This window comes from Mandrillus leucophaeus, unplaced genomic scaffold (assembly GCF_000951045.1).
Source record: "Mandrillus leucophaeus isolate KB7577 unplaced genomic scaffold, Mleu.le_1.0 Scaffold364, whole genome shotgun sequence".
Taxonomy (NCBI): Eukaryota; Metazoa; Chordata; class Mammalia; order Primates; family Cercopithecidae; genus Mandrillus; species Mandrillus leucophaeus.
In genome coordinates, this window is record NW_012103854.1 from 1,488,021 (window position 1) to 1,511,365 (window position 23,345).

Here is a 23,345-nt window from a genome sequence, read left to right on the forward strand (position 1 = left end):
GATGGGGTTTCGCCATGTTGGCCAGGCTGGTTTGAACTCCTGACCTCAGGTGATCTGCCTGCCTTGGCCTCCCAAAGTGTTGGGATTACAGGCATGAGCCACCACGCCTGGCCAAGGTTTTCTTATTACATGTCTGCTAGAAACCTGTGACAGTACCTGCTGTCATCCGCGTCTGGATATTTTGCCAATTCTCATAGCTTAAATGCCAGACTGGGTTGGGTGCCTTGGCAATGTGTTCTTATAGCATCTTGAATTTTCAATTATCTAAACATTTATTTCCCTGTGTGATAATGATTTGTTTGTTTCTCCAACTAGACTGCAAGCTTTGTGAGGCTAGGGACTAGGTCGGTCTCCTTCACCTGGCTATAACAGACATTCACGTGTCTAACGAAGCTTAAATACATTTTCAAAAGATGAGACAATTAGTGGTAATTTAGCTCGCAGGTTATACAAGTGCAGTAAACTGGCTGCTGTCATAGATGGGGCTCTACTGCTCTTTAATTATTAGAAATCTTCAGTTACAGCATGGGAACAAACATTCTTCTTTTATGTTACTGAAATTTATATTAAACAGGTAGTCAGCAACAAATTCAAGAGGTTAAATCCTCAGTTATCTGCTGGCAATTTGATTTCCCAAGACCTAGACTCGATTTTGAGAATCTGAAGAATAGAAAGCTTTCTACTTCCGGTTATGTGCATGAGCCAAAACATTTTACAGGGCTTCAGGAGGTCCACCTATCAACTGCGAACCCCAGAGTGGGAAAACTTGCTTGAGAGATGTGGTTGAGGACTTGGAAATATTTTGGAGAGTGATTCAACCCCCTTATTTCTTGCCACTAGTAATTGCAGTCTACAGTTAGCCAGTTCTAGATAATGAGAGTATTCTTTTCTTACGTCTGTTCTGGACTTTGTCTGGTGGAATTCAAGAATTTTTTAATATGGAAAGATTTTTTTCCTTAAATATGCCTTTCTAAAAGAAAAATATTTTGGAGGAGATAAAGGATTAACATATGCTTAAGTTGAAAATCTTTGCTAAGTAAACTCATACCCATTTTATAGTTGTTAAAGTGAAGTAATTCATATCTATTTGATTTTTAATAGTACTTATGAATATCAGGCATACTGAAACCCCAAGGTTAGGATGAATATTATTGGATGAAAGGAAGAAAAAATAAAATTTTCTAAACAATTTTTGTGTCCTCCTGTCCATAAACATTAAATAAACCTAGAACTCAGGACTTTCCCACTAAGATTAAGAGTAACATTTAAGCACACCCTACATCTTATTTTCTTGTTTCTATAGCAGGCATGTCCTCTGACAAGAAGAGCAAAAATGAAAGAACAACAGAAACCCCAGTATTGGGGCGGTGGCGAGGCAGCTTTTTTAAAACCACTTTTCCTCCTCTGAATATTTAATGCATAGAAATGATGAGAAAGTAGCGGAGACATAAAATAATAGAGGAAAAGCCATAACTGTCAGAGAATGTATAATGGAATGCAAGCCCAGAGTGATTTGTTCTAGACTTTTGGCTCTTAGAGTAACCCAGGCACACATGCTAACTTAAATTTGAAGATGAAGGTTAGTAAAGTGACTTTAGCCAGCTTTGCTATATATTTGTATTCATGACGGTATTGGAGGGTGAACCTTCTTGATTCTGAAGCTACTTATATTGTGGTAATCAATTCTTGTTATCAAAAAAAGGGACAGATATGTGAATATGTGGGAGAACTAATTCTTTTAGGGATGACAAGTAATTTCCATGATACCATGTAACTCCTTTCCCTTTTATACGTAAGAACCCTGTAATTAGCTTTGTCTTAAAAGTTTTTTTTTTCAAAACTCTATAGGAAAAAGAGTAGCCTATATTTCAGCTACAAAGGATCTGTTGATTCTCTGTACAGCATAGTGCCTTTTGAATGCTCCTGACTTAAAGAGAATGACTGAAGGGGCCTCTACCAACAGTGAGAAAGTGGAAAGAACAGTGTCAAGTTTAAGCACTAAATCAGCAGTCTAGTGTTGGGAGGATGTTGTGCTGAATAGATACCTGCCTTGTGTCTGACTGTATCTGTGCCTGAGTTGTCTTCATCCTGCCAAACACAAACAAGTTACTAGGCAACAAAAGTGATTCAGATGCTCTGAACACCTCACTGAATGAAATGTCTAACCACGATGTTTCCAGGAAATGCCTCCTCTATAAGTCACTGGGTAGCCTGATAAACATTTGCACGTGCTCTGAGGTCAAGTGACCTAGAGCTTCTAGCCTGTGTGTTATAAGAGGGGGCCAGCTAATGTTTGAAAGAATGCCACCTTACTGGGCAAACATGGATAGTTTGCTTGCTCCTACGTGGTAACTATGAGGAGGAAGGGTTGGGGACAGGGCTGGGAGAAGTGCAGTCTCTCCCCCAAAGAACTCACCAGGATGGAAATCCATTGCCCTTAGGTCACATCTCTAATTGTAAAAATAGCCCAAGATCCCAGAAAATCACAACATAGCATAGTTACCCAGGAGCCTGGACTCAGACGCGTTCAAATCCTACCTCTGTCACTTGTTAGATTTCTAACTTCTCATACCTCAGATAGGGGTGATTGTACCCCATACAGTAGTTGTGTGTATTAATGTTAGTATTTGGGAAACACTAGAACTAGTATCTGTCATAAACTCTGAGGATGCATTAGCTTGCCTGCCATGCTTTACATAGCTCCTTGAGAGGTGGGGGCTGAATTGTGAAGAAATGAAGAAAAAGAGAAGTGAGGTCTTTTCCAAGGATATATTTATTCTTTTATGATTTCCAGGACTGCAATCATAGAAATTTTAACCATAAATCATTTAAGGAATCTCTTCAAGGTCTTTCAGCACTACATAGTTTGAGAATTATGTATCAAAAAATGACCTCAGGGCTATGCAGTGGAAAGGCCGTGCGCTCATGGAGCATTGCTTAGGGTTTCCAGTGGATATGTAATGCTCTGAAGCTAGATACGGGTTTTTGCTTTACTGTTTTTCCCTTCCATTATATCCCCCTTTTTATATAAGATATTTTATAATAAAAATGCAATCACAGAAAGTAAACCACAGTAAGATGAAATTTTGGGGCTCTGCGTCACATATGGAAACCATAATTATACAGACATATTAGTGACTCATTTAGGAAAAGAAAGGTACCTGAAGCTCTCTGGGAAAGGGTAAGATAATTCTGGTGTCTTTGAGTGTGTGGGCTGCCACATTCATTCAGCAGCTATTCTAGGGCTGGGCTGCAAGTTCTTGGCTAGTGGCCAGGAACACCAACACAAACAGGACATGGACTCTGTCCTTGCAGCTCATAACCAGCAGAGGAGATAGCCCTGTGTAAGCAGTGAGCTTTAAAACCCTGTGCTGGGCTGAAGAGATGTGTAGGATCATAGGTATGGGGAGAAAGTCAATGACATTCAATCTCAATCTGATCTTTAAGAGTTCTAATTTTGCTTGAATTTATTTTTGGAAAGGAAATCAGAATGTTAGAGAATTGTGTTGGGAATGTGTCACCACATGCCAGGCTAGTGGCTCTGCAGTTCCTGAGCAGTGTTTTGTAGTAGTGACTAAACCCTGCTCTGAGAAAGTGATGACATTAGGAGATGCAACAGAGAGTAAAAGTAGTTGGAACCTTTCTTCCTGAACTTGCAGTCTCTCTCTCTGGTTCTGTCTTTGCTGACTGAGAGATGGTGGTGTTTCCCAAGGAAGTAGTTGGCCTGAAAGTCAACGGGATGAAAAGGATTGGGGAGTGACTCTCAGGGTTGCCTCAAAAGCCAGTCATAATAGTTAATTTGAATTAGGTAGAAACTCTGGTCAGTTGTACAACATAAGTACATGACGTTTTATTCAATAGCCATAAAGATTTCTTTTAAAATATGTGTTTTGTGTTTTGTTTTGTTTTGTTTTGTTTTGTTTTGTTTTGTTTTGTTTTGTAGATGGAGTCTCGCTCTGTTGCCCAGGCTGGAGTGCAGTGGCCGAGTGGCCGGATCTCAGCTCATTGCAAGCTCCGCCTCCCGGTTTATGCCATTCTCCTGCCTCAGCCTCCCGAGTAGCTGGGACTATAGGCACCTGCCACCACACCTGGCTAGCTTTTTGTATTTTTTAGTAGAGACGGGGTTTCACCATATTAGCCAGGATGGTCTCGATCTCCTGACCTTGTGATCCGCCCATCTCAGCCTCCCAAAACGCTGGGATTACAGGCTTGATCAACCGCGCCCGGCCTAAAATATGTGTTTTTAATTGACAAAAATTGTATATAATAAGGTGTATAACATGATATAATGATTTATTTATTGCCAACATAATGGCCTCGTGACTTAAGGTTAACTTTTCAATCTCTATAAAAAGTAAAGGAGAAAGCCCGTTGAACTATAACATTTCCCAGCTTTCCTTGAAGTCACAATATATAAAGTGCTTCACTGAATTTAATGTTGAAGATAGAATCCCTGTTTTATATGCAGTCTTATGCCTTGAATAACTTTCTGTAAGTGTGTGTTGGTTTGGGGAAAATGCATTTAAGTTTGGTTTATTTTATAAAGAGCCCAGAGGTGTTTCTATTTTATTACAATTTACATGAATTTAGATTCTCCATCTTTCATCAGATATCTTTATGTTACTTGGTGGAAAACTGTATTAACATTATTTGTAAAATATCACTGAACAAACATAACATTTTCAAAAGCAGCCATAAATAATGTCTCAAGTGATTCAAATAAAAAAGCTTTGATAGAATTCATGTTGTTTACATTTGTTTGTTCCAAAAAGCATTTGAGATAGGAATTTATAGTTTTAATTAACAAAATTCTAAGACATAATCAGCTGCTTTCTCAAAGCTATCTGGCTTAGGAGTGTATGTCATGTATGATGTTAAAACTGGAATAGTCTGCAACCCAGAACAAAATATACAATCTGGGATTGCTAATCTGTTACAATAGAGGTCTCATCTAGCTTAATACTGTAAATTGTCTACCTTTAAACATGAATGCTAATGGAATTTATAGTCCAACTTTAAATCAAAATATGCAATTTCAGGTTACTTGGGATACTATTATATTTCAGTTTTAGGTATTTTGGAAAAGGCCTTTTAAAGCACCAACTATTTATAAATACTAACCAGTTTATACTAATTGGTATTATATTATTTCCTAATTTTGAATCTGCATCTGTATAATGGTCAGTTAGCATTATAAAGCATAATACTTTTTTCTATTCTTTCCTGTTGGCCTCTGAGCTTGCCCAATAACTTTTCCATTGTTTACCTTCTAATTAACGTCTCTTGTTCTAGGGAATATGACCTTTACCTACAACTTTATAAAATTATTTTCATTCTCTTTAATGCCTTATTTCTTCTCTAATAAACTTGAATCAGGAGCTCTCTTCATTAAGATCTTATTTAATTAGTTTCAGTCCTGGTGGAAGCCTCCCCTGCACCTCCATAGTCTCCTCTTGTTCCATTCAGATGCTTTAAGTAGTGACTAGAACCTAATGGGTGATTCTTCCATGAATGTATTTTCCTTTTCATGTGGCTTATTCTAACTGTGTGATTGCCACAAGAAATAAAAGTATAAGATCAACTATGATATGCCAATAGCCAATCATTTAGCATAGCCCCTTATTTGAGAATGTGATAGGGGTAGGACAGAAGAAACTAAGAACCTGGGAGATTGCATTAATTCTCATCAAGTGGCAGAGTCAGGTTAGAACCTGGATTTTAGGATTCTAAGATGTTACAATGTACACTTGACCTGTGTTTAATTTGCTTCTGAGATTAGCAAGGGCATGTTGTAGGGGCCATGGTTATTGAATAAACTTTTGTTATTTATTAATAGTAAATTCATATGGATATGTTATCCACAAATTATCTGCATCAAGCTAAATGAAAATACCAAGTTAAAAAAAGACTCTTGGCTGGGCATGGTGGCTCACACCTGTAATCCCAGCACTTTGGGAGGCCGAGGCAGGTGGATCACCTGAGGTTAGGAGTTGGAGACCAGCCTGGCTAACATGGCAAAACCCTGTCTCTACTAAAAACAGAAAAATTAACCAGGTGTGGTGGTATGCACCTGTAATCCTAGCTACTCAGGAAGCTGAGGCAGGAGAATCACTTGAACCTGAGAAGCGGAGGTTGCAGTGAGCTGAGATCAAGCCATTGCACTCCAACCTGGGCAACAAGAGCGAAGCTCTGTCTCAAAAAAAAAAAAAAAAAAAAAAGTGTTTGGGAAAATACTGATTTCTTATATGATGGGACCAATCTCATGGTGGTGTTCTGAGCACTAGATCATATGATGGCTAGTACATTCTTTATCAGTAAATTACCTTACCCTACTTCTTTTCTTTCTGTGAGACATGGGATTTTTATTTACCTTTTTAAACTTTCTTTGGTGAGGTCACTAACATATCTTTTATTTCTTTCTTTTTATATAATGATATATTTTTATATGGCCAAGAGTCGTAGAAATCTGTAAAGTAATGGTGTTACACTGAGAAAACTACAACCCAAGATTGCAAATTACCGACCCAGGATTAATCATGACTTGTTTGTGGCCAAATTGAGAGAAAGATTCTGGTCTCTTGACTTCTGATCCAGGGCTTTGTCATGGCACTATCAGTTTTTAAACTTCTTTAGCCATGGAACCCATATTTCAGGTGAGATTTTGGGCAACCCTTCTAACATAGAAAAGCAGAGCTCCTCAAGTTGAAAGGAGATGGAGGCCTAAAGACATATGCACATGGTCTCCTCAAGACTCTCTGTACTGTAATATACTGCTCTCGACATAGTTCACAACACAGATGAAGGGTTTACTCCTTCTCTCCTCCTCCAAGTATGGTCTAGTTCTTTTCTGGAGCATTTCTGTCCCCTATATCTGAAATGAACGTAATTGGAAAGGTTGGAGGAGATACTGACCCAGCCTGGGAATTACATTTATAAATGCAATGCCAGTCTTTCCAGTTGATTCTGGAACATTTTTCCTATGTGTCAAGAGGAAGCAGCGGGAGAGATGTTGCTATGAGAATCCACTGATGTTTGATGTTGGTTCTTCTGACATAGCAGGGCTGTGCTATCCCATTTCCTTTTCTTTGCTGTAAGAATTCACCCTGAAGGTGTGTGCTCATTTATGATGCTTTTCCCAAGGAGGGGTAGAACAGCCTGCCGAGTCAGAGCTACCAAAGTACCAAATGCTGGTTTCACTGCTTACTAGCTGGTGACCTTGGGCAATTCACTTAATATCTCTGTGCTCATCTGTAAAATATGGGTAATAATATTTAATCTCATAGAGTTGTGGGGAAGATTAAATAAGATAACCAAAGCATTTAGAACTATAGTGTTTGGGAAATAGTAAGTACTTATGAGTGTTAGCTATAGCTCTTATTCTTAAGTCTAGGCTATATAAATTTATTTTTTATTTTTTTACATGGAACACTTCACAAATTTGTGTTATTACCCTTGTGCGGGGGCCATGCTAATATCTGTATCGTTCCAATTTTAGTATATGTGCTGCCGAGTCAAGCACAGGCTATATAAATTTAAATCATTAATAGGATACATGGTCAAAATTTTTAAACACTTGGAAAATATTCCAATCTAGTGTTGTTAAACTGAAATAAAAATATATTTTTGGCAGAGGAATATAGCATAATAGTGATAAAGCCCAATTAGCTTTGCATGATCACAATGTTGATGAAATTGTTTAAAGTGTATTTTTTTAAATACTTTTCCAAATAAAAGCTTAAAATAACAACAAAGCCACAATATAATAATCACTTGGGTTTGCAATATAAATTAGATTGTTAAAGGCTTGGAGACATTTTCACTTTTACTTAGTTTTGCGTGATTTTATTGTAGGTAAGGAAAGCTGCACAAAGTGGTCAACCAACATTTTCTAGAAAACTCTTTTTGACTGTTGATCTTCAAATTAAGGTTTCTGATTGCACCTCAGTAAAAACCTCTGCAAAGAAAGTGTGTATTTAGGCCATTATCTGTTGAAGAGCAATAATGCCCTTGATGAGTACATTCTTGTTCTTAAAGTTGCTGCGAACCAGGTGCGGTGGCTCTTGCCTGTAATCCCAGCACTTTGGAAGGCCGAGGCAGGTGGATCACCTGAGGTCGGGAGTTTGAGACCAGCCTGGCCAACATGGTGAGACCCTGTCTCTACCAAAAATACAAAAATTAGCTGGGCATTATGGTAGACGCCTGTAATCCTAGCTACTCGGGAGGCTGAGGCACAAGAATTGCTTGAACCCGGGAGAAGGAGGTTGCAGTGAGCCGAGATCGTGCCACTGCACTCCAGCCTGGGCGACAGAGTGAGACTTTGTCTCAAAAAAAAAAAAAAGCTGTCATTTTCAGAATAAAATGAAGCCTTTTTCTGCTCCTGTAACTGTAGGATTCTGAAGCCCTATTTTGGAGTTAGGATTTTCTTTTTCCACTATCCTTTTTGTACCTGTCTTTATCACATCCGGATATGTTTCACATGTGAAAGCTTTATGATTATTGAATATTATGTTCAAGTAATTTTGTGTATTTTCTTACTATTGGCAGCCTTTGAACAAGTCTGATTTGCACTTACAGAACACCATTTTTAAGAGATTTGTATAATCGTGCATGAATATAGGTCAAAAGGTAGATGTAAAGAATAGTAGCCATACCATGAACATGTTGGGCACAAACCAAGCAAGAGGGGAAGGTTGGTTTCTTAAGAAGCAGAATGTTATAAATTGGTGTTTCTTTTTAAAAAGGAATTTAGGGGAGAGGGGACACTGGGTTTTGTAACCCAACTGGGTAGCAAGTGCTGTATTTGAAAGTTCATTTCTAGGTCCAGTAGCACATACCAGGAAGTTGTAGCAGGAAAGGTTTGTTGGAGGATGTGACATCTGCTGAGACCTGAAGCATGAGAGGCAAGTGTGTAAGCAAGTGGATGGGGTTGGGAAGAAGTTTAGGCCGCTAAAAAAATTTCACATAAAGCTTGATAAGAGGGGATATTGCATGTGAAATGAACAGAAATTCAGTAAATATGGTGGAAGTGCAGGATTTAGGGAATAGAAAAAACTAGTTTCAAAAATCGAGGCTAGAAGTGAAGGTAGGGGCCAGATTATGAAAAGCCTTGTAAGCAATGCTAAGAAACAGTAGATGTCAGAAGGACATGCCACCATCTAAAAAGCAGTCTTGAGAATAAGTAATTGGATAAAGGTGACCTGACTAGGTATTTGTTTTTTAAGGAAATTGTGTTAATTTTGTTAGGTGTAAAAATGGCATTAGGGTCATGTTGGGGAAAAAAGAATCTCTATCTTACAGATTAAATTACATGGTCTCTGAGATTGCTTCCAAAAATACAGAGTAGAGGACAGATTAAAAAACAAAAAAGATTTCCTGTGATAATTGTTATAGCTAATGGGGTTCACTGTAGTATTTTCTACTTTCATTATGTTTGAGATTTTCTATTATGAATTTTTTCTTAAGTCAAAATAAGCAATGGACTTTTAGGTCATAGGGAGCCGTTTAAGGTCTTTAACGAGGTCAGTAAAGCAGGAAATAGATTAGGAACAAAAGCAGAGAGGAAGGGAGTGCTGCATTAAATACCATGATTGTGGAGCTGTCAGTTTTCCCTTGTGTAAGAATGTCCATCTTTTTATATTTTCTTGGTGAGCTGTTCTCTATTATCTATTTTCTCTTAATACTTTTACTTTGTACTCTAGTTGTAAAAGTACTAGTAATGCCTGCTATTCCTAATACTTTATCAGCCTTTTATTTACAAAATAATCTTGTATGTATCTTTTTAGTGGATGGATTGAATCCATTTAAAATTTGTTGTGGCTGTTGATTTGTTTGGACTTACGTCTGTCCTCTGTAAGTAAGAGCTGTCTGTGAAAAGAGAGCAGAGGTAAATAGATGGGAGGTTAAAACAGACAGGATTTGGAGTGATTTTCAGGTGAGCAGGGGCGGGAGTTTGAACTAACATTTATTTACTCCGAAGACCTGATTGGATGGTGGTACCATTTACTGTGATAAGAAATGGAAGAGGAGGTGTCTGACTGGAAGGAAATGGCAAGTGTGTTTTGGTACATGAGTTGTAAGCATCTGCTTTTTCTTTGTTCTTAGAGCTATGAACTCTTAGATGGAATTCATTATTTTCCTTTAAAGATACCCCCCATTAACCCACAATCACTTTTGCCATTTTTAAGATTGCCTCTAAGGTATCTTAACCAGGCACATTAACCAGAATGTCATTTTTGGTCTCGTTTGGTTTGGTATAAGCTTTGGAAATGGGCTCCCAATGTCCTAGTCTTACCGATGTAGATTATGCTGTAAGAGATAATTTTAGAAACAATAAAAACAACTCATTTTCTAGGCTGTTTCTTTGTTTCATGGGAAGCAAAGAAGTATAATTCTTTGATATTTTTAAATATAAATATTTGATAGCATGTTTATATTTTAAAAAGCAATTAAAGTGATTATTTATAGGCAAGCACTTATTTATATAGGGTCATCAATGACAATTAGATTTAATGGAAATAAGATTAACTATAAAATTACATCTTTTAGCTTCCTAATGCTAATTGAACATTGAGTTTGTAATGTTTCCTGACTACCTCTTGGCTTTATGTTCAGGTTTAGAGACAGCGATTTTAATCATCCTGTGTTTTTCTAAGCCCATTTCACCCTTTAGAAAACAGTTTTGATCATAGTTCACTCCCATGGATAGACCAGTGCCAAACCAAATAGGATAACTACTTGGCTGATTTTCTATTCACTGCTGATAGGTGGAGCTTGGCATTTTAAAAGGCTATTAACAGACTGTTTTACTTCTTTCTGATTTTATTTTCAGGTTTGGTTTTTGTTTTTTGTTTTGTTTTGTTTTGTTTTGTTTTGTTTTGTTTTGTTTTTTGAGACGGAGTCTCGCTCAGTCGCCCAGGCTGGAGTGCAGTGGCGCAATCTCGACTCACTGCAAGCTCCACCTCCTGGGTTCACGCCATTCTCCTGCCTCAGCCTCCCGAGTAGCTGGGACTACAGGCGCCCGCCGCCATACCCGGCTAATTTTTTGCATTTATTTTCAGTTTTTATATACCCTAGACGTTTTAAAAATTCCTGTTAAGTTATGTATAACCAGTCTTTTTCCCATTTTATTTCCGTCATTTGATTTTCTTTTCACTTTTACATCTACCTGGCATATGGTTTTACTAAACTTCAAATGTTATTTCAGGCTGTTTTCTAATCTGTAAAAGTTTTTATCTCTCATTGTTCTTTTTAAGTGACTTCTGCTTGGGAAGGGGGGAAAAAGCAGTTACTAATCAAAAATGCCTTGAGGACAGGAGCCAGCTTCTCTTCTGCTGCCTTCCTTAGCACTTAGGACCCAATTCTGCACAGAACAGGAGGACATAAATAATTCTGTCTTTGTTGGCTGTCTGTTTATTTACTTTACCTTCTAGGCTATCAGCAATAGTATTAACAATTGCTACATATTTAACCGGCAAGTACTGATATCTTGAGTTTGGTCACTGTTTTTCATTCAACCCAGGGTACAGTTTTAAAAGTTTTCTGTACCTGTAGCTTCTATCCCATTTACTTTAGATAAAATTGAAAAATGTCTGCACTGAAGGTCAAATTCTGAATTCTTGTTAGATATTTGATAGCTTTAACTTTTATGTCTCCACGTAATGCTTTTGTTTTTATTCTTCCTCTGCTTATAATATTGCATCTGTAGCCTTTTTAAAAAAGCCTAATATGCATTAAACACTTACTTAAAAAAACAGCACTGGGATGATCAATTAAATAAAAGTCCATTATGACTAGTGTAATTAGAATACTATACACATGCTATTTTGATCTAATATAAATGGAAAAGAACTCAAAGGTAAACATAATTGAGTAAGTATGGGAGCATTTTCAGAGGAATCTTTTTAGTTTTAGAAAGTTATATTAGTACAGGTTTCTAGAGGGCATTTACTGTAATTGGATCTCAGTAGGTTGGAACATTGATGTTCCTGATGTTCTTTTGACTTGATGGTGCACTGATTTTTTTTTTCTGACAATGGTTTTTCATTTAAAATTTTAAATTGTTTCTCATAAGTCTGGTGAGCCTAACTTGAATAGTCACCCTGTTACTTTAATGTCCCATCCTGCTTTGTCTTTGTAGCACTTTTAATCTTTAATTACTGTTGTCTTACATTAGCAGAATTCAAGCTCCATGAGGGAAGTGACTGTTTTAAAACTGTTGTATCCCTAGAACAGTGACTAGTACATAGTTGGCACTCACTAAATATTATTGAATGAATAATTATTTTAGCCAAGCATAGTATTGTGCACCCTGTAGTACCAGCTACTCAGGAGGCTAAGGCAAGAGGATTGCTTGAGCCCAGGAGTTACAGGCTGCAGTAAGCTATGATTGTGCCACTGCGCTCCTGCCTTGGTGACAGAGTGAGACCCCTTCTCTTAAAAAATAAGAACAACCTTTGTCTTTTTAGGCAGCAAAATTAAAACATGCTGCTTATTTTTTCAAAGCAAAAAAAAAAGATAAAAAGTGAAGTAAATGTTCCATGTAGTATCACCCTTCCAGTAACCATGTAATTTATATAACACAATTTTATTTATATCATATACATTTATTTATAATGCAACTAGTCCCATTTTGATGGACAGTGTGGTTCTGGTTTTTTAGTCTTACAGATCCAGAATCACTTATCTGCAATTTCAAAATCTGAACAGTAGTAGAATTACTGTGTCAAAAGATAAAAGCATTTCTAAAGCTCATCACATATTTACAAAGATATTCTCAAAAGAATGGTACCAATTTATGATTCTACCAGCAATTCAGTGCAGTTTTTATGCTCCTTTCTGATTATAGCTTAAATTACATTTTAATGGGATTTGTTTCAAAATAACTTTCCAGTGTTCCTTATCCATGAATTAGAATAGGGTAGAAGCTTGTGTGCTAATTTGTCAGTGAGACATTCTGTAGGAAGTTCTATATTATTGGTAATTGGGAGATATTTAGTCACAGGAACTCTTTGGCCTGTGATGTGTCAGAGAAGGTGTAGGGGAAATCAGCTTCAAATAGGAAGTAAAGAAATGAGTTCTGGCTCACCTCAGATTTATATTCTATTTCTGTTTCTCTACTCACTGCAGAAGTAGATATCACAGCAAAAGTTATTCTCTGTTCCCCATGTTTTCTCAGGGTTTAGATTCCTGAAATCATTTGCCTTCATATATATACGAGGGATATGAAAAGAATATGAAAATGAAAAACTGACAGTGTGCAAAGATGAGCATCAAGGCCCCAAATGAAAGCCTTGATTATATAAATAATCATAATTATATGGTATATATTATTAATCTAAAATTTATTATATACTTATGCTGTGTTTATTTACCTATAATAATGAACTGTTCCTGATAGAGTATCTGACTTTTTCACATGTTAAATTAGTTTTAATTGTGGTTTTGTATATGATTTACGATTGCCACAGTAGAAATATTTCAGTTCAGTCTGTAGAATTTTAATATCACGTCGCTGTGTAAAAGCACCTGCCCACAGTTCCCACCACAGTTTGGTTTTTCATCCAGATACTCAGGATTTTAATGACAAGGGTTGATGCCCCTGTAAGTTTTACTTTTACAGAACATGTCTTACTTTGGGCTCCTAAGAACTATTTAAATGCAGCTCCAGTGTCTACCTTCACTTTTCCACATTTTTATTCTCTTTTAAGGCTTTATTGCAGAAACTCTTACTTTTGTTCACCTATTCATTTTCTTTTCCAAACTCATTTCTCTCTTCTGATCACCTTCTGAAGGGACAGCTTGGATATGTTGGAACTAAATTTCTTGTATTATAATATATCTAAAAGAAACACAAAATAAGCTGTATACCGTGTTCTAGGTTTTTGCAAAAGAAAAACAGGCAGTTCACTAGGGATCACAGCATAATTAATGGTGTACAAATAGACACTCCACGATCATTATTGTGCCAACAGCCACCAAAGCTTTGTGAGGAATGTTCAAGCTCTGTACAGGGGGCATTACTTCAGTAGAGTAGGCAACAAAAGACGCATTTGTTTATTAGAAACTTTGCTTTGCAACTTTGTGAACCAGCACAGTTGGTCACAAGTGGAAATGAAAGTCTTGAGTGAGCTGTTCTGCCTGTTCTAAGAGAGAAATGCGTCATTCCCTGAAGGTTACTGGATTAGTTTACTTGCTCTAGAGCTAACAACATAGGGATTTAGTTCTAAAGAACCTTATTTTTCCCTAGGAGACTATGTCTATTGGTAGCCATTCTGAATATGCATATACTAAGCCACTAATATTATCTGAAACAGTACTTAAGTACTATGATGAATAAACCAAATTTATTTCCAAGTGATTTTTTTAAGTATACAAACTTTCTAGTGAAAATTGTGGAAATTTACATTTTATGGCAGTTTCTTCATTTCCTTGATTTATTAGAATAAATGAAAATTCAATAGATAAATATAGGTATATTTTAAGTATCAATATCATTGTCACTTGCATCCCTTAACATTGTTTAAATGGCATTCTGTTAGATTAACGATTTTAATCTTTTAGGTACATTTCATCTCTAAGGTTATTCTCTTTGTGTCTCTACCTCATGTCTTCAATGAAGTGTTGGGTTGGGTTGAGATATCTGGGTCCCTCTTCCTAGAGCCAAATTTGAATAACATAAATCATCATTATTCGGTTGTTTGCAGAAACCAATCTCTGAAGCCTATGATTGGAAGCACTGGTCAAATAAGTGCTTTTGAGAGACAATTATTTATTTAAAAGCAACATAACAGTTTAAATTCTAGGAGAACCTACAGCCTATTACAACAACCTTAATAGCTTTAGAGAAGGTATACCTTTTTATAATTTCAAAACACTTGAAAGCAGTGGCTTATTTAGTCACTCATGCAAAAGCAACTCTGGAAAAACAGCTCTGCATAAATCGTTCTGTTATAAAGACAGACGCACATGTCTGTTCATTGCAGCCCTATTCACAATAGCAAAGACATGGAGTAACCTAAATGGCCATTGATGATAGACTGGATAAAGAAAATGTACATATACACCATGGAATACTATGCAGCCATTAAAAAGAATGAGATCATGTCCTGTGCAGGGACATGGATGGAGCTGGAGGCCATTATCCTTAGCAAACTAATGCAGGAACTAATGCACGTGCTCTTACTTATAAGTGGGAGCTAAATAATGAGAACACATGGACACATAGAGGGAAACAAAATATACTGCTGCCCACCCACCGAAGGGTGAAGGTGGGAGGAGGGAGAGTATCAGGAAGAATAGCTGATGGATGCTGGGCTTACTACCTGGGGGATTAAATAATCTGTACAACAAACCCCTATGACACGCATTGATCTGTGCAACAAACCTGCACCTGTATCCCTGAACTTAAAAGTTAACAAAGAAAACAGCGTTGCATTTTTAAATGGAAGCAGAAAATAGTATAGACTGTATGTGAATGGTCTACATTGTTTATTACTTCATTTGTGGAACATTTTTGTGGTTGGCATAAGAGAATGAAAAATGGAGGGTTTACAGTCCTTTCTAGGTCTTCTGTGTTGTCTCCCTTTCTCTTTTTTCCTTTCCTTTTAATGAAGACCCTGCTCTATCTTGAAGAACCCAGGTGGACTGAAGCATAGGACTTCAGGACACTAGGAGCTTTCTAGCCCTCATGGTCCCCACTCCACAATACCCTATACTAAGACTTGGTAAATTGCAGAAGTGATGGAACTAAACCGCTCAAGGTACAGATTCTAGAACCAACCTTCTCCTTAATAATTTTTCAGTGCCCAATTCCTGCTTCTAGGAAATGTGCCCCTAAACCTCTCAGGCTGTATTAAGCTATTTCTTGAACTCATTTTGTTAGCACAGAGCACAAAGCACAAATGTGATAACCAGTAACCCATTATATTTTAAATAAATAACAGCGTCTAATTCTAGATGTTAGACTCCTATAAGGAAATGATATTGAAGTATATCTAGGTGCCATTTCTGCAGCAGCACAGGGATTGAGTAAACTTCCTGTTCTTAGGCACGTGCCATCCGCTGTAAACACCAAATGTACTGGCCACAGCACCTGGTTAAATGTTTCTCCTCAAGTCTCTGCCTTTATCTCCATACAGAGCAGGATTATCTAACTCATTTCTATAGATTTTTGCTTAAAGGTAACTTTGCTTAAATCTCAAAACAGAGTGGTAATATCTCTTCCATTGCATTAGTAAACAGCAAGCAATGTTTCAAGAAGTCATTTTTAAATACCCATTTCAGTGGCCTGTTTTTATTAGGCTTTGCAACTTTTTTTTTTTGAAATAGTATGAAATATATACACTGGTCTCCATGTGGTAGAGGCAGCAATCAATATGTGGATTTCTAAAATAATCTAAAGGTCATGGAATACAAGAGCTGTATTAAAATAGAGAATTATAAAGTTATTTTAAGGGAACTATTCTTTTTCTTTATTTCATTTTTTGTCCTGACTTTTCTGCAACAAGATTATTCTTTCAAATCTAGGAAATTTTTTGTTGTTGACAAGGATGATATACTGTTGACTTTGACTGTGATCTATTTACTTACAAGGAGATCTCTAGTTTCATTTAGAGAGTGTTATGTGGTTTACGGGAATATAATGTTAAACTATTAGACTCAGGTTTTGCTTTTCTTTCTTCCCTAGACTAGCCATTATTCTTAGGAGAAAATATTAACTCCAATATCAGTCTTAAATATCTTATTTTAAAACTATTAAATGGGACTGGTTGTGGTGGCTCACACCCATAATCCCAGCATTTTAGGAGGCTGAGGGGGGAGAATCACTTGAGGCTAGGAGTATGAGACCAGCCTGGGCAACATAACAAGACCATATTTCTACAAAGTATTATTTAAAAAATTAGCTGGCATGGTGGTGTGCACCTGCAGTCCTAGCTACTCGGGAGGCTGTGGCAGGAGGATCCCTTGAGCCTAGGAGTTTACTGCAGCCTGGATGTCAGAAAGACACCCTGTCTAAACAAAGCAAAACAAAAATGACTAAATGGGATTTTTTTAAGGTTTTCAACACCTCTCACTTCAATAGGTAATCTATGCAGCCTCCTATTACAGAGTAAATTAAACCCTAAGGTATTAAAACCTAAGAGAATCAGTTTCTAGGTATATAAATCTTTGGGGTATATAATGAAAGCTAGGAATGTAGAAGCAGATAATTATCACTGTTGTTCAGTTAGGCTGTTATATTTAACCTTACTGATAAAGCCCCCGGGGTGTTTGGCCTAAACAAGTGCTTACTGCTTTTGTTTGACCATTAAACATGGAACAGGTAATGCAAGTTGTATGAAATTATTCTCGTGACCACGTGTCTATCTTGTATGAAATGATTCTAGTGACCACATATCTATCCTGTAAAGTTTTTTTGTGAATTAGTAAAATGATAGTTTAGGTTATTGAAAGTGCAAATGTCTGTTTATATTATAGGGACTTCCTTTGTTCATCTGCTGAAGTAGATAAACATTTTAACACAAAGATAAGCCTTCAACCCAGCTTATTCTGGATGTCATATTTCACTAGCAGTAAGTCCAGAAAGGGGTGGAAAGTCGCAAAATTCTGCCTCACTCTTTCTTTTTTTTTTTTTTTTTTTTGAGACACAGTCTCACTCACTCGCCCAGACTGGAGTGCAGTGGCGCGATCTCGGCTCACTGCAACCTCCACCTCCTGGGTTTAAGTGTTTCTCCTGCCTCAGCCTCCTAAGTAGCTGGGACTACAGGTGCACACCACCATGCCTGGCTAATTTTTTTATTTTTAGTAGAGACGGGGTTTCACCATGTTGGCCAGGATGGTCTGGATATCCTGACTTCATGATCCATCCCCCTTGGCCTCCCAAAGTGCTGGGATTACAGGCGTGAGCCACCGTGCCTAGCCTCAGCCTTGCTCTTTGTACTAAACACTGAAAACATCTACGTCAAGAAGGAAGACACTATTTAGGGAGTCCCCTCTTCCCCACCCTACTGAAACTCTAGATTTGTCAAGAATGGAGCTGGGGAAAGCGAGCATAAACCATCATTTGGGAGAAGCTCCAATGCATGATATGCTCCCCAATTCTCACACCTTAACTTTGAGAACCTCTCATTTAGGGTAAATTTGAATGGAAATGTGAAGAATTATTTTAAATATTCCCTAGTTTTTGACCTTGTTTTATAGTCTTCTTCTATCTTCAGGGTTTGGGTAACCCTTTCTATCTTTCCATTAACATACCTACCTATCTAAATAATCTACCTCCCTACCTATTTATCTATTCATTCCTTTATTTTTTCATTTATCCATTCATTCACCTTACTGCATGTTCCCTATTGTACCATGGATTATTAAAGCGACTTCCCATGTGACTCCATCTTCTTTTAAGATTCTTCTCCTTCTGGAGAGCTTTAGCTTCACAATCCCAGGGCTGCGATTTCTGTCTTTCCAAAATATGCTAAGAATCAGAGTTAATCATCAAATTTTCCAGTCACCAATAGAAAGCCTCACAGCTGGGAAATGTCCACAAAAAGAAGCCAAATTTTAAAATATCCTGTGGAACTTCCAGTTGTATTGAAGGTACTTTATTATATCAGCGTCATTAAGGCAGAAACAGTTGATAAAGTGAGTAGTCGTCCACCATCTCTGTATGCTACACTGTGGACTGCAGATCATCCCTGCTTGTGAGATACTCTCAGTTCTACAGTTTGTTGTTTTCAAATTTGTACAGCTAATATTTGCTGTGGGTAAGTACTGTATTCATTTCAACAAGTATTAAATGGTCTACCTAGCCATTTGTGTGTGTGTGTGAGATATAGACCATTTTTCCCCCTTTTAATCTAACTGATCATAAATTTTGATGAATTTTGCTAGAAAATCCATCTTTTTTGTCATTTCATGTTGTTTAGTTACAAGTTTATTTTTAGAGCACAGTTTACACAAATTTTGTTAAATAGTTTGCTTTTCATTAGATAGTTCTTGATCTTGTCTGTAGAAAACTTGGAAATGTGTATTATTTCAGAGTCACTGTAAAAGTAGTGTTTAGCTGGTAAGTACAACCCTTTAAAGGGATGAGTGAGCCCGGAAGTTAATAAGAGGGTGTGGGATGTTCCTTAGTTTTCTAGTTCTTTAGAAATAATTTATCTTGATGGGCTATTATTATTATGTTTTTTCTTCTGAGACCAAGTCTCACTCTGTTGCCCAGGCTGGAGTGCAGTGGCACCATTTCATCTCACTGCAACCTCTGCCTCCCAGGTTCAAGCGATTCTTGTGCCTCAGCCTCCTGAGTATCTGGGATTACAGGTGCACCCCACCACACCTGGCTAATTTTTGTATTTTTAGGAGAGACGGGGTTTTGGCATGTTGCCCAGGCTGGTCTCGAACTCCTGGGCTCGAGTGATCCACCTGCCTCAGCCACCCAAAGTGCTGGGATTATAGGCGTGAGCCATCGCATCTGGTGAGCTATACCTTTTTTAACAGCTTACTTGAGTGATAACTCAGTATCATAAAGTTAAATTGTTTTAAGGGTAAAATGAAATGATTTTTAATAAATTTACAGAATTATGCAACCATCATTACTAATTTTAGAACATTTCTGTCACCCAAAAAGAAACTTCCAGCCCACTTGCAGTCACTGCCATTCCCACCTGCATTCTCAAATAACCACTAATTACTTTCTATCTCTGTTTGTTAGGCTGTATCTTTCTCTTCTTATGAAAACTGGGTGTAGAACCAAAGTAGTCCAATCTACCTGAATATGGGATGGAAAATAAGTACCAGAAATAAAAATATCTGCCCTCTACCCAAGCGTATCTCCCCTAAAGTTCAGAAGTACAGTTACTGTGTGTAGCTAATTTTTCAATTATATCTTTTTCCTTATTATTATTATTTTTTTTTACCAAGCCATTCTCAGAAGAAAGTGTCATCAAGATACCATCAAGCTTTCCCATTTCCCAAATTAAAAATCTTACCACACTAAAAAAGATGTAGGACTTAGTGGCAGTATAAAAACTTGTAATGATCTGACAAGGACTCTTTTCAATGTGACTTTTGTTGTGAAAGTATTTCAGAAATACATGATAATTTTTTGGTAAGCAGTGAATCTTCTGTCAGTTTTCAAGAACTTGTTAGTAAAAATACTTAACAAATTTTGTGGGCACTTCTGAAATAGAATCCCATCACTCACAAAGCACGCTCACATCCATAAGCATATTGGTACCTCCCCATTTTGGCTGGAAAGAATTTTACAAACAAGTTAGTCTCAAATACTGTTAATAAGAAAAAGCTGGCTGGCTGCAATAGCCCACACCTGTAATCACAGCACTTTAGGAGGCTGAGATGGATGGATTACTTGAGGCCAGAAGTTCGAGACCAACCTGGCCAACAAGGCAAAACCCCGTCTCTGCTAAAAATACAAAAATTAGCTGAGCATGATGGCGTGCCTGTATTCTCAGCTACACGGAGGCTGAGGCACGAGGATCGCTTGAACCTGGGAGGCTGAGGTTACAATGAGCCAAGATTGTACCGCTGCACTCCAGCCTGGGTGACATAGCGTGACTCTGTCTCAAAAAACAAACAAACAAACAAAAAAGATGAAAAGAAAAAGGTAAGATGTCTTGGTGTTTAGGAAAAACTTTATGGGCATGAGATTTCTTAGCTAAACTGGATGCTGTTAACATAAAATTATATACCTAACTGTATTACAGATTTAATATGGTGGCTTATTAGTAATATTAACTATAATTAAATGGCAGATATGGGTGATAGGGAAATTTTTAACAGGCTCCTCTTCTTTTTACCCTACAATAATAGTGAATTATAAGTTAATTTTTTTCTAAGTCTATATTGATCTTTACAAAATTATAAAGACTGAAGAATTGCCTGTACTGTAATCTAGAAAACCTCAGCACCATGCAATATAGCCAGGTAACAAACCTGTACCCCCGATCTAAAATAAAAGTTGAAATTTAAGAAATGAAAATAAAAACCAAGTTCATAATTGATTGTCTCTTAATCTTTTTCACTGATGCTATTGTTGACCTTTTCATATGGAATGGTACTAGAGGCAGTGGTATACCATTTAGGAACAGAGGCTCCTGAGGTCAGATTCCTGGTTAAATCTAGGCTCTGCTACTTCCTCTCTGACCTTGGGCAACGTACATCATCTTAATTTATTTTTATTTTTTTTATTTTTATGGGTACAATGTGGGTGTATATATTTATGGGGTACATGAGATATTCTGATACAGGCATATAGTGTGTAATAATCAAATCAGGGTAAATGGGGTATCCATCACCTCAAGCATTCATCACTTTGTTATAAACATTTCAGTTATAATTTTAGTTATTTTTAAATGTACTGAATACATAAATTATTATTGACTGTAGTCACCCTTACTCATTACCAGAACTTACTCATTCTATCTAACTATATTTTTTTATCCATTAACCATCTCCACTTCGCCTGCCCCACCACCCACCACTACCCTTCCCAGCCCCTGGTAACCATCTTTCTACCTGTCACCATAAGTTCAATTGTTTTAATTTTTAGATTCCACAAATGAGTGAGAACATGTGAAGTTTGACTTTCTGTGCCTTGCTTATTTCAATTAACATAATGTCTTCCAGTTCCATCCATGTTGTTGCAAATGATGAGATCCTATTCTTTTTTATGGCTGAATAGTACTCCAGTGTGTATATGTACTACATTTTCTTTATCCATCCATCAGTGGACACTTATGTTGCTTCCAAATCTTGGCTATTGTGAATAATGTTGCAATAAACATGGGAGTGAAGATATTTCTTTGATGTGCTGATTTTCTTTCTTTTGGATATATTCCCAGCAGTGGGATAGCTGGATCATATGGTAGTTCTATCTTTAGTTTTCTGAGGAACCTCTGTACTGTTCTCCATAGTGGCTTTACTAACTAACATTCCCACCAACAGTGTACAAGGATTCCCCTATCTCCACATGCTCACCAGCATTTGTTATTGCCTATCTTTTGGATAGAAGCCATTTTAACTGGGGTGAGATGATATCTCATTGTAGTTTTGATTTGTATTTCTGTGATGATCAGTGATGTTAAGCACCTTTTCATATACCTGTTTGTCATTTGTCTGTCTTTTGAGAAATGTCTATTTGGAACTTGTGCTTATTTTTTTACTCAGACTATTAGATTTTTTCCCTGTTGTTTGAGCTCCTTATATATTCTGGTTATTAATCTCTTGTCAGATGGATAGTTTGCAAATATTTTCTCCCATTCTGTGGGTTGCCTCTTCACTTCGTTTCAATTAAAAAAAATCTGGCTAGCAATATTTCCTAGGGTTGTTATTGTGATTAATTTAGATAATACACAAGCATAGTACCTGCCATATAAGTAAGATTTGCTGAGAACTATTATATTGTGAATATTTTATTCCACAAGTTGATTTTTTAATGGTTTTATAGTGACAACAGAGTTTTCTTTTTTAAGGTCTAAGAAAGCTCTTGTGTCTGTTAAGAAATTCATCCTCAGATTGTTTCAAATGATATTCAATTCAATCAAATTCTGTTTCAAGACCTAGTTTTTCTTAAATCTTTAAGCTCAATGTATAAACATCTGTTATTCATTACTGCAGTTTATAAATGCAGGAACATGCTTTCTTTGATCAAGGTTTTGCATCTATCTTGAACAGATTAAATTCTTCTAAATATTAAAACTATAATAAACTATAGATAAAAATCTCTTAATTTTTTAGTTATATTTACATATTTAATATATCTTAAACACTTCATATACACCACAAGGCACACTTACAAATCTGGAACACAAAGCATTTCTAAGCCCTTCTACTAGAACCCATGTCTATACTCAGTCGCCTCTGCAGCTGCCGTCAGTGAGCGTCAGATCTGAACTGCATTCCCTGCACCTTTTTCTGTAGCCATGAGTATCGATCACATAGCATTTTCCCATTTTGTAAAAACATAACCTTTGATATGAATGATTGAGATTCTACAGTTTCTATTAAGATTGAAGTTTCTTCTTAATTTGATACTTCTTTTTGAGATACAGTCCTGCTCTGTCACCCAGGCTGGAGTGCAGTGATGCAATCTAAACTCACTGCAACCTCTGCCTCCCAGGTTGGAGGGATTCTCATGCCTCAGCCTCCCAAGGAGCTGGGACTACGGGCGTGTGCCAACATGCCCAGCTCATTTTTTGTATTTTAAGTAGAGATAGGGTTTTACCATGTTGGCAGGCTGGTTTCAAACTGCTGGCCTCAGGTGATCTGCCTACCTCAGCACTGTTTTCTTCTTATATAGTATTTATATATCTATCTTGCAGTTTTACAGTTAC

The 23,345-nt window shown here is 37.0% G+C and overlaps 1 protein-coding gene and 1 long non-coding RNA gene across 3 annotated transcripts in view; one reads left to right on the forward strand and one right to left on the reverse strand.

Moving 5' to 3' along the window:
* Positions 1 to 23,345, forward strand: part of SGMS2 (sphingomyelin synthase 2) — an 88,296-nt gene that overhangs the window by 35,307 nt on the left and 29,644 nt on the right. The gene's annotated exons all lie outside the window — the stretch shown is intronic.
* Positions 2,763 to 23,345, reverse strand: part of LOC105546573 — a 69,350-nt gene continuing 48,767 nt past the window's right edge. Inside the window, exons 4-7 of the long non-coding RNA XR_001007120.1 lie at positions 13,729 to 13,837; positions 13,085 to 13,199; positions 6,525 to 7,248; positions 2,763 to 3,724 (exon numbers count right to left, since the gene is read on the reverse strand). This is a non-coding gene — a long non-coding RNA (uncharacterized LOC105546573). The remainder of the gene's footprint in view (positions 3,725 to 6,524; positions 7,249 to 13,084; positions 13,200 to 13,728; positions 13,838 to 23,345) is intronic.